The following is a 12449-nucleotide window of genomic DNA, read 5'->3' as shown; positions in this document are numbered from 1 at the left end:
GGAGGGAGATGGAGTTGTGGGGAAGGGACAGCAGGACAGGGAGGTGGCAGCTCTGTAACCATTGTGCTCAGGCCTGTGAAGGAAGCAGGCACACTCAGCTTAGGAAGCCTGCTGCCTATTTTCCCACAGCCTGCCCAGTTAATGCCAAAACAAAACACTTGCCTGCTCCCTGCCGTGGGAGGGCAGTGGGCCAAAATGAGCGTCCTGAGGGCTGGCAGATGCCCTGGCATCCTGCCTCTCCTTCCTATGCACCCACCCTTCCCCTGTCTGCGGCACATCCACACACTCATGTCCTGTGACCTGGGCCATCTGAGCACCACCCGCAGCCAAAGGTGGCCCCTCATTTTCGGTCCTCCTAAAGGGACACCTCCAACACCAAAACTTGTCTGTTTTCTCAGTCCAGCCTCTGCCCAAGATATGATCTGATTCTCACTGTGCTGCAGCGGGCAGAGCACGTGGCATCAGAATGCTGGGAGCTGCTATTAGTCGCTATGGGAGGGAATTCCCTGGCTCGGGAAAGCTCTTCCAGCAGAAGGGAGCAGGTGGTAAATCTCCCTGAAGAGACAGGCGCCGCCAACTCTGTAGTCAGAGCCAATCCTGGGGTAAAAAGCAGCAAATCCACCACCCCCGCCTTCTCTCTGATGCTTGTCTAGACTGGGCAGAGTAATGATAATAGCTCATACTTTATAATAGTTACTATGTGTCAGCACTTCACACAAATAATTAATTTAATTCTTACAACAACTTGGTTGTAGGTATACTATTAGCCCCATTTTACCCTAGGGTTACACAGCCAATAAGTAGCAAACTGAGGTTTGTACCCAATTAATCAGGCTCCAGGATCTGTGCTGCTAACTTCTATGCAAATCTGCCACCAAAGATGGTATCCCTCATAAAACCCAGGTCCCAACTTGGAATATTGCAAGATACTCACCCTAGAATTCTAGGATCCAAGCATTTTTTCAGACTTGCCTGAGCTGAGAACCACCTAGGGATGCTTGTTTAAAACATAGGGCCTTCAGCCCCTCCTCTGAGGATTCAGTAAGTTTGATGTAGAAAGAGAGGAGGTACCTGCCTCATAGAAATTGCCCCCCAAATAATTATTAAGTGAACGAATGCCCCTGCCTCCATGGAGCCTCCACTCAACTTATAATGGGGTTACAATTCTCCACCCTGCCCTGTCTCCAAGGGTGGCTATGTCTTGAGCCAGCATGTGTCTTCACCAGCTCTGCTTGGGTGTGAGGAGTTGTTTACCAGTGCATCAGGCTGGCTCCTAATAATAGCTTTAAAAACAATAGCTAACATTTCTTGCATGCTTATGGAGTACCAAGCACAGCTCTGAGGGCTTTCATTGTGTTAACCGGTTGATTTTCACAACACCCGAGTATCCTGACATTACGGGTGTAGAGACTGAGGCTCAGAGAGGTTAAGTAACTTGACCATGATCACATAGTAAGAAGCAGGATTTGAACCCAGATGGTCCTATTCCAGAAGTTACCCACTTTATAATAGTTTCTGGACTCACCTTCCTCCTGGGAACTGGGTGGCCAAGGTTTAATTGAGCAAATGGTTACCACAGCACTAGAAGTGGGCCTTGATATATGGAAGGTAGGTAGTCCCAGGAGAGAAACAGTGAGAACAAAACCACAGGTTGGGTGGGCCTAAGCCATGTTTGGAAATAGTCTGAGTAGTGAATCCTGGAAAATGAGCCTGCAAAAGCGGACTATGCCTTGGGTGTCCCACTTAGATGTTTGCTCTAAAATTTATTATTATTATTTTTTTAATCCTCACCTGAGGATACTTTTTTCCATTGCTTTTCAGAGAGAGTGGAAGGGGGAGGGGGAGGGGGAGGGGGAGGGGGGAGGGGGAGAGGGAGAGGGAGAGGGAGAGGGAGAGGGAGAGGGAGAGGGAGAGAACATCAGTGTGAGAGAGACACATTGATTGGTTGCCTCCTACATGGGGTGCTGGGGATCAAGCCTGCAAAGAATTGAACACAGGGCCCTTCAGCCTGCGGGCTGATGCTCTAACCACTGAGCCAATCCAGCCAGGGTTGCTTTAACATTTAAAAGTGGTCCTTCTTTATGGTGTTTGTCATGCTCTGTAATACACATTGCCTATCTCACCTATTACTGCTTCCCATCTCCATAGATCTCTGGGACACTATCATATTTGTCACTGTATCCCCTGGACCTAGGATGAAGCCTGATGGATGGGTGGATTTGAAAACCTGAAGACCCAGAGGTTTACCAGCTGTGGAACGTTAAATGTGGGCAGTCAGATCGCAGAACAGAAGGCCCAATACAGCATCATAAGGGAGGGCGTGCCTGAGGGCTGCAGGGGCCTGTCGTCTGTTCATATTCAGTCCTCTGTCCTCACACACTGCACTGGGCCTGTGACCTCACTGCTGCTCCTCCCAGGGGGAGACTTGTGAATGCATGCACCATAAAGGGGATATGGACCAGTCTAAAGGACAAGGCACCTTGAGTTGGGTCACACTAACTACAGTGCCTTTCCTCGCATATGGGTCACTCAACTTAGGGTCTTGGTTAAGAGTTTGGGTCAAATTTGAAGTCAGACTGACTAATTTGAATTTTGGCTCTGCTGCTTTCTAGTTATGTGGCCTTAACTGCATAATCTAGATACTGATTATCTCTCCAGTGTCATCTTACGTTGGCCCTGTGACCTTGGGCCCAGCTCTCACTCTCCAGGCCTCAATTACTGTGTATTTGGGATGGTTACCCTTGAGGCCCACATGGCCCTGTCATTCTCTAGTTCTATAACTATCAAGATTAGACAGTGCTTTCTAGATGGTAGCAAAATGAATGTAAAGGTGAAGCTTGGTCTTTTCTCTCTGGGGCAGCCAGAAAAATCTTCAGCCCAGCACTGATCATGGAGAAATAACTGGGTCAAGGCCATAAGCATCATCCAGATGCTTTCTGGGTGACAGTTTTTCAGGCATATCTGACGATGGTTAGTCTCTATTTGCACCCCCACCCAGACTTTCAGCCATTCACTGTACCCTAAGAGGTGGCCACTATTGGCTGCATCACCAAGGCCCCCTTGCCAACTGACTTCCACTTGAGTTTGGACAATGAGGAACAACAGGAGACTGAGGGTGAGAGAAGAGGTTGGGCTATTTCTCCTGCTCCCTCCCTGCTTTGGTGCCTTCCCCATTTCCTCCTTGATCCCATTCCTGCCAGGCAGCCCTACCTCTCAGTGGGCTGTAGTAACATGATTCCCGCCCCTCCTTCAGCTCCAGTCTCTGGGTGCCGAGTAGGTGCCTCACCATCTTTTTGTTTGTTCCCTTAACCTGCCCATACCTCAAAACAGTAGTCCTGTCATTAAGTCTCTTCATTTGAATGGTTGGCGTTGAATTGTTTTCTTCCAGCCTTCTGACTAATATAGGACCCTCAACCTGGATCTTGCCTATTTGGCTCAATCAGGTCAAGACTTTCCCCAGGATAAAGAATCAATGAGCCTGGTTCATGAACATCTTTCCCATGCCCCTGCTCTTGGGCAGGCATTCGCAGTCTGGCCTCTTTGGGGAACCCCAGATCTGATTATGACTTACAGTCACTCCCAAAGTACTCTTGTGCGCAGAGTCAGATGAGAGAAGGGCACCTACAGCAATGTAACAGTGATTTGTGTGGTAAGCCAAGACCTCAGAACAAGATGAGCCTCAAGACAGAACATGGTCATGCCACCACTCGGGCAGGGTAGGTGGCAGAGCCACGGAAAGCAGGAATACTCGCTGCTCAGGGCAGGCTCCCTGGAGGGCTGGACAGGGCCTGATGAGAAACCATGGGGTGCTGGATAAGCAGAAAGGAGAGAAAAGAAAAGCTTACTTTAGGAGAGAGTTCAGCAAAGGGTTGGCAGAAGGAAGTGGGATCCCAGAGGGCAGGAGCCAGGGGCAGGGACTTGGTGGAGCACACAACGGTCAGTAGCTGGCTGCCCCTTGGCCTCCCTCAGAACATGCCCCTCACCCTGCCCTCTCCTGGAACAGGGCTCCTGCCTGAGGGCTGCCAGTCACCCCAAACTTTTCACTTCCCTAGCTAACTGCACCTGCCCAGACCAGAGCCATAGCAGTGTCTAGGTTTCAATTCTTGTTTTCTCCATACCTCTGTAGGCTCCTAAAGTTTCAATTTCTTTTTTCTTTTTTTTTTTTTTAAATATATCTTTTATTGATTTCAGAGAGAAGAAGGGAGAGGGGGAGAGAGAGAGAGAAACATCAATATGAGAGAGTAATTGATTGGCTGCCTCTTGCACGCCCCCTACTGGGGATCGAGCCCACAACCCTGCATGTGCCCAGACTGGGAATTGAACCCCGACCTCCTGGATCCTAGGTCAATGCTCAATGGTTGAGCCATGTCCGGCCGGGCAAGTTTCAATTTCTTGACAGAAGTTGGGCCTGACACTGACCTAGGTATGTACCCTCATCCTCTGTCACCACCTCCTGGCCATCGTTCCTGCCTCTTCCCCAACTCAGCTCTGTCCTAGCTTCTGTACTCCTAGCAGCTAGAGCAAGCCTTCTAATGTGCTATTTTGACCATGCACTCCTCTGCTCAAGAACCTTCTATGGCTCTCCCTGTTCTATAAATTAAGCCCAAGCTTTTAAAGTGACATTCTAGGCCCTTCACTGCATGACTTCTACTGGCCTACCTGACCTCATCTCTCAGTCTCACCATTTTAGGTGTCCTTTGTTCCAAACACAACACATATGTGCACTTTTCCAGAACTCGTTAGGTTCTTTTAGCAACTTCATACTTCTGAATATGCCATTCCCTCTGCCTTCAGCCTTTCCCTATTTTCTCTGCCTGATAAAATCATATTCATCTTTCAAACCCCAGCTCAGAACGCCTGCTTCTGTAGAGCCTTCCTCCTGCCTCCAGGTCAGAATAAATCCACCTGCCTCGGAGTCTCCACAACCTTGTTTAGATCTTGATGACAGCACTAAGCACAAGCTGATTAGACTTCTATTTAGTTATGTCTTTTTCTGAACTCCCCTTCTTTTTCAGTCTTTGGCCCAGCTGGACTGGTTTTTAGCTCTGTGGCCTTGGGCAAATCACCTAACCTTCTCTGAAACTCTCCCTGAGCCCCCGGGCAAGACTAAGTGCTTTCTGTGGAGAGATTTCAGCACCTATACATGCATTAACAATTATGATTATCCCATAATTCTGTATCTATCTCCCATCAGGCTGTGAGTACCTTGTCAGCAAGATAACAGGCTAGGTTCCTTGTCACCAATTTGTCTTTCTATCTCCAGTGCCCATCATTCCAGAAATCCTTGTGGCACAGGCAAATTTAACCCAAACTCCATTTTTGCAAGTGGGGAAACTAGGCCCAAAGAGGCACAGAGATTTGCCCAAGGTCATGAACCAGCTTTTCCCTCTGTTCTCCCTCAAGCCCTTGAGCCAGCCTACTCTCCAGGGACCTCCCTTAGCCAGGGCCACAGCTCTGGACCAGAGAGCAGGCCTGTACCAGGCCACACCTGTTGCTGTCCCATGGGCTTTCAGGGTGGAAGTTGCCAGACGCCCAGACAGTTTTACTTCCCCCCGGCTGCAGAGTGCTGAGAACAACTGTCAGACTTCAGGCACTTCCGTTTCACTCAAAGCCTGGCTTCCTTTTCACCCCTTCCATAGGCAGCAACCAGAACAAGGGCCACAGTCTCTGTTCCAGCTTCTGGGCAGTTTTATTTCCTCTTGGGAGCCCAGCCCAGATAGCCCAAGATAGTCTTCACCCTTGGGGGTTTGTAGCAAGAAAGCCTAATTATCCCAAATCCCGGGAGATTGAAGTCTTGACCTTAACGAAACCTCATTTGACCCAAATAGTTGGGGGAGTGAAAGGCCTCACATGAGGAAACTCTTACATAACCATAAACTCTCAGAGCCCTTGATGGAACCTGTTCACTTTACAGATGGGGAGACTGAGGTCAAAATAGGATTTTCCCAGAGCAAAAATTCAGTGAAGTACTCAGGGGCATTTATTAGTAGAGAGGCCTGACCCTGAACTAAGTGGTCACAGTCTGTGTTGCTCTGAAGTACTTTACCCGTGTAATATTGTTTTGTTTTTCTATCTCCCTTCTACCAGCCCATCAGGTGCTTCTCTCTGCTGCCTCAGTGGGTGCCAGCCTGCCTGCCTGCAAAAGCAATTCTCACCCCAACCTGGCTGCCGATTAACCTTTAAATTATTTGTAACCAGATCACCAAGGGCATAAAACTGATGTGTAAAATATAAGTAAATGGGCTCAGATCAAGGGCTTGAGGAACAACTTCAGGGTATCCAGGGACCTTTTATGCCTAAAGTCTGGTTTCCGTGGCCCTTCCTCAGCAGAGAAAAACTGTCAGGCACTCTTTATCAATCACCAGCTCACACTTACCCCACACATGCTTGGAGGGTTCCTCTGGAAGGAGGAAGACAATAGCTTGCCCCTCCACTCCTCTAACTTCGGTAACTTAATATTCTCAAGGCTGAGAAGGGCATTAAAGATCAGGCAGTCGTATCAGAAAGAGAAACTAAGAAAATAATCCCATTTACAACTGCATCAAAAAATAAAATAAAATACCTAGGAACAAATATAACCAAGGAGGTAAAAGACCTGTACTCAGAAAATTATAAGACACTGAAGAAAGAAATTAAAGAAGATACAAATAAATGGAAGCATATACTGTGCTGTTGTATAGGAAGAATTAACGTCATTGAAATGCCCATACTACCTAAAGCAATCTATAGATTCAACACAATTCCTATCAAAATACCAGTGAAATTTTTCATAGAACTAGAACAAATCTAAAAATTTATATGGAACCACAAAAGACCCTGAAGAGCCACAGCAGTCTTGAGAAAGAAGAACAAAGTTGGAGGGATCACACAACCTGATATCAAACTATACTACAAGGCTATCATAATCAAAACAGCATGGTTCTGGCTAAAAATAGACACATAGATCAACGGGACATAATAGAGAGCTCAGAAATAAACCCAAGCCTCTATTGTCAATTAATATATGGCAAAGGACGCAAGAACATACAATGAGTTAAAGGTAGTCTATTCAATAAATTGTGTTGGGAAAATTGGACAGATACCCACAAAAATATGAAACTATACAACCTCTTTAAACCATATACAAGAATAATCTCAAAATAAACAAACACAATAGAAACAGACTCATATATACAGAGATCAGACTGATGGTTGCCAGAGAGGAGGGCATTTGAGCTCTGGGTAAAAAAGGTGAAGGGACTCAGAAGTACAAATTGGTAGTAACAAAACAGTCACAGGCATGTAAAGTACAGCATAGGAAATACAGTCAATAATATTCTAATCACTATGTACTGTGCCAGGTGGGTACTTGAAATATTGGGGAACCACTCTGTAAAGTATATGATTTTCTAACCACTATGCTGTACACCTGAAACTAATACAAAATAATATTGATTATAAACTATAATTGAAAAATAAAATTAAAAAAAAAAAAAGATCAGACAGTTCAACCCTAAGTTAGATTCAGAAATCATTTTCTCCATCTAGTTTTCCCCTGAACCCAGTGTTTGGTATGTAAGATACAATGGGATTTTGCCTTCAGAGAACTCACCATCCGAGGAGGGAGACACACATGTAAAGAAATCCTACAGTGGAGTATGTTGTGGGCCCAGGAGAGAAAGTGACCAGGATTCTCAGAGAAGAACATGTTTCCCAGGATCTTGAAGGATGAGTTCACCAGAGAAGTGAGAGGAGGGCTCCAAGGAACTCTCTATATTACTACCATCAGAGCCCACTATCAAGAAGGCCCCTCCTAGACCAGACTCCCTGACTTCTGCACCATACTTGCCTTTCCCCCCCAGGCTTTATTCACTCACTTTGTTGGTCAACAAACTTCCCATGCATTTCACCTGTGAAGACTGTACTGGGCCCTGGGGACTCCTGGCCTCGTGAACCCCTGCACAACCCTAATTCATAGTTGCATATAGATACATAGAGAGACAATGACCATCCACTGTGGACATGGTGTCGGGGGAGGAAAGGATACAACTGGAGAACCATTCTGGGAAATCAAGGAAGGCTTTCTGCAGGAGAAGATTTGCTAACTAAAATCTGAGATGTAAAATCTCCTTTGCTCCTCCTAACGTTCCTCTAAGGTGGCCTTATTATCTCCATTGTAGAGGTGATAAAACTGAGGCTCAGAGAAGGTCAATGCCTCACCCAAGATCACATGGTTAGTATGCGAAGGTGGAGTGGGATATTCACTCCAAGGCATCTAGCAGTGGAGTCAGAGGATGGCACCACTGGAAGAGCTGGGCCTTGGGGGCTGGGACCAGAGGTGGGATGGTCAGAGGCATGAGGGAGGAGCAGAAGCTGAGAGCCTGGAGCTGGGTGGAACCAGCAAGACATGCCATCTCGCCCACACACAGTGGAGCAGAGGAAGGGACAGGAATACGCTACAGGCCAGCAGCTCACGGCTTCAGGACAGCAGGGCTGACCCAGCCCTTGGATACCATCTCATTCATCTCTCATTAAAATGGGGCTCAGCCAGAGCAATTGCTGAGGGCAAACAGTATCACAATGGCAAGCCCTGGACTAGAACCTAGAGGTTCTGTCCCCAGCCCAGGGCTTTGTGCACAGCCCTGGCTGTCACTGAATTGTTTAATCTGATCAACATTTACTGACACGTGCTCTGGATTAGACACTCTTCCAGGCACCGGGGGGATCACAGGGCTCCTCTCCATCACTGCTGTCAGGAGTTTATAGCTGGAATGGGGAAGTCAGATCTGGCTCACAGACATGAACTCCAGGCAGCATTGAGGAATGGAGCAGCAGCAAGCATGAGCAGAGTTCTGGGAGTCAGCTGGGGGAGGAGCTCAGTGTGCCCTGGACAAGTCCTTGGACTTCAACTATTCCATCTTTTCCAAGATGGATTCAACGATCTCTGTGGTCTCTTAGTTCAGGCAGTCAGGCCTCTATCCCCACTTGCCATGCAGGGGTTAGGAGGTGGGGCTGGGCTAAGCTTCTGGGAGGCCGGGTAGTGGGAGGCAGAGGAAGTGGCTCGAGCTACTTGAGCCACCCACCCCTGGTTGCCCATGTCAGGGCTGACCCATTACCAGCAAGGAAATCATAGACTCAGCGCTCAGACATCTGGGAGGCATTGGACAGCCAGGGTATTTTTAGAAGGCCAGAGGCAGACATGCCAGGAATCTTGGGCGTTGCTGAGCCAAAGAAGCTGGGAGGCCAGTGGAGGGTGAACTAAAAAAGGTGGCCCCAGTCCTAGCTCTTACTTAGCTAAGGTCAGCTGGTCTTCCTTTTCCCCAGAGGGCAATGCTTAGGACTAGTGTGTACAAGCTCTGGTTTCCCTGACTTGCCACTGGATCTGCTTCCTTCTGGGTAGTCACGGGCAGAGCTGTTACAGAGCCTCAGTGAGAGGCTCCACTGATTCCCTCAGCTAGCTATTTGGGTACTTTCAGTGGTCCAGGTGAACTGCTGCGCCCTAGGATACAGAATAGAAAGGAGATGACCCTGAGTTGGTTGGACCTTTGTCCCAATAAGCCAAAGTTGGGGGTTCCATCCAGGGTCAGGGCACATACAAGAATTAACCAATGAATGCATAAATAAGTGAAGCAACAAATCAATGTTTCTCTCTCTCTGTCTCTCTCTGTCTTTCTCCCTCTCAAATCAATTAAAAAAAAAATAAGAAAGGAGGTAACCCTGGGAGCGGGGCAGGTATGGAAACACAGACAGTGATAACACCTTGAGATCTCTTAGGCAAAGGAAAACATATGGGTCTGAGGGAGCTTGGGAAGGGGCAGGGAGGCTGTTGATTTCCCAGGGCCACTACAAGGACCAGATGATTATCTATGGACAAAAATGCAAGCTGCCAGCACAGGGTGGGTGTGGGAGGGGGGCAAACTCTGGGTTATAACTAAAGGGTGATTATCAGCCTTTCCCAGAGCCATGTCTTTTCTTCTTGCATTATTTCAGAAAGACGATGTCTCAGAATAGGAGTAAAGGGTAAGATGATCTGTTCAGTTCTGGTCCTATCAACTACCAGAAAAACTGCCCAGTTTGTAGGGGCAGCTCTCATGAATGGGTGCTCCTGTGCCCACCCCATCCCTACCAATCCCTCCAGGCAAGTCCACTCCATCTTATTACGAATGAAGACCCAGACCCAGAAAGGGACCCAGGATCCCTCAGGGAGGCCTAAGGAAGGACTCTGACCTCTGCCTGAAACCTTCAGATTTCCACTTGGTCAAAACCACAAGAAGTATGCTCCTAAGCCTACCTGTCACAGGGAGAGGACTAGGGCTGGGCAAAGGGCAGGAGTCCATCCCCACACTGAGCTCCATTACCACTGACTCTGCAGCTTTGACTTGGCCTGTCCCCACCTCCTCCCCAGACCTGTCTATTCTTCCAGACCAGCATTTCTCAAACCAGGCTCCTCAGTTTCCTGAGGGTTTCCAGCCTCAGTCATGAGTGTCCTAAAATTCTCTACCTGAATTTTTATTGTTCAAAATATTACAGATGTCCCTTTTCTCCCCACTGTCTACCTGAATTTTTAAATGTTGTAGCTTCGCTTTAATAATAATCTAAAGAAACTAATATGAGAATATTCTGGCTTGGCTAGAATGCAAAGTGTCTTATAAAAGAGGCTGCTCAAAGTGCCTGTGCTCGTGTCTGGCTTTATCAGCAAACTGGTTCCCAAGAATCTGCTCAAGTGACCATATTTAATTTTAGTGCAGCGTCTCAAGCTGACTTATCAATTTTGAAACTCACTGCTCCAGCTAAAATGCTTATTTCCTTCCTACCAGATCCTGGGCAGAGAAATAAGGCTCTCAGTTGGGGTCACAATGCCTGGGTTCTAATTTTGTCTCTGCTCCGAGCTCACTGAATAGCCTTGGATAACTCCCTTCCTGAGTCTAGATCTGGGTCTAGGTTTCTTCATTTGTAAAATGGTTAGTTTGTGTTAGACAATCCCCATGACCCCTTCTGACTCTCACACGGCAGGATTCCAAACCCTGATGAGTTATCCTTTTATCCCCACAGCCTTCCCCCCATCCCAACTCCATCTGAGGCCAGTGCTGCACTGGACTGGTAGGTAGAGACACGGGCGGAGAAGTGGAGCCTCCAGGAGGATGGGTGGCAGGCAGAGATAAAGTCCGAGGTGGGTTAGAGGTCATCAGGAAGAAAGCCACCAGCCCAAAAAACTCTTACAACCAGCCAGGCTGTCAGCTGAGACTTAACCTTGGGAGGTCCATATCCAGGGCTCCTTCTAGGTGAGGGAGCCTAGCCCTCACCTGTGTGGAATTCCCCTTTAAGGCTCCCCCATCCCACCCCACCCACCCCTCCCTCAAGGGATTTAGAGCCACCCTCTCCTATACCCTCCCCATCTCAGCTCACACTGGGGCCTCAGGACACAGGGGTCCCCAGGCAGTGCCAGAGCTACACACTCTGACTAGACCACCTTCCTCCATCCAACTCCTACCCCTTGGGCCTGCCCAATTCTCATAGATGGCTTAGGTTTCAAATTAAGAGTAGCCTCTGTCAGGAAGCCCTTCAAGATCCCCCACCCCAGGCAGGGTCAGGGCTTCATCTCCCTCCCCCTCCCCCCCAGCAATGATCTGTATTGATATCTGTCTGCACTGATCCACTGTAAAAGTTTTCCCTCCCCCCCTCCCTCCCTCCCTCCCCCCCTCCCTCCCTCCCTCCCCCTCCCTCCCTCCCTCCTTCCCTCCCTCCCTTCAGATTCCCTGTTGCCTATGTGAATTTAGACACTGCGGAGATGACATTCTAACAGCTTTGTAATTTAACAAAACTTTTCTGAAATCAGCTCTGTGTTGGGCACTGCTTTTCATCAGAATTGCTATAGTGTAAACTTGCTGTTTGTCCTCTGGGGCTGGGAGTGGGTTTTTGTTAAACCTCTCTCACTTTGCTGAGGAAAGGTTTCCTTTTTTTTTCTTTTTAAAAAATATATCTTTATTGATTTCAGAGAGGGGAAGGGAGAGGGAGAGAGAGAGAGAAACATCAATGATGAGAGAGTCATTGATCGGCTGCCTCCTGCACGCCGCCAACTGAGGACTGAGCCCACAGCCTGGGCACGTGCCCTGACCCGGAATCAAACCAAGATCTTGTGGATCATAGGTCGATGCCACACTGCCTGGCGCTGGGGAAAGGTCCGAAGCTCTGTCCCTTAGCCAGGGAATTTTAGGCCTGGATAAGCAGATGATGTAGGAGGAAATGCCTGTCCTCTGGGCCCCTGACCTTGGGCCCCAGGCATAGCTGCCCTCCAAGGCTGTTTTCACCAGCACCTTGGGCAGACTTTGCTTGTACTCGACAGTCTGTGGACTGTATATACTAATCTGGGCACCCTACTGTCCTGATCCATCAATTTGTCTTGCGATCCTGTACCTGAAGGGGTCTCCTGGGGGTACCAGCTAGAGAGGTGGGTGGGGGCACAGTCAGAT

The sequence above is a fragment of the Miniopterus natalensis genome, chromosome 11, assembly GCF_054644295.1.
Source record: "Miniopterus natalensis isolate mMinNat1 chromosome 11, mMinNat1.hap1, whole genome shotgun sequence".
NCBI classification, from domain to species: Eukaryota; Metazoa; Chordata; class Mammalia; order Chiroptera; family Miniopteridae; genus Miniopterus; species Miniopterus natalensis.
The sequence above is the reverse complement of the archived record's forward strand: the minus strand, read 5'-3'. Positions refer to the sequence as shown.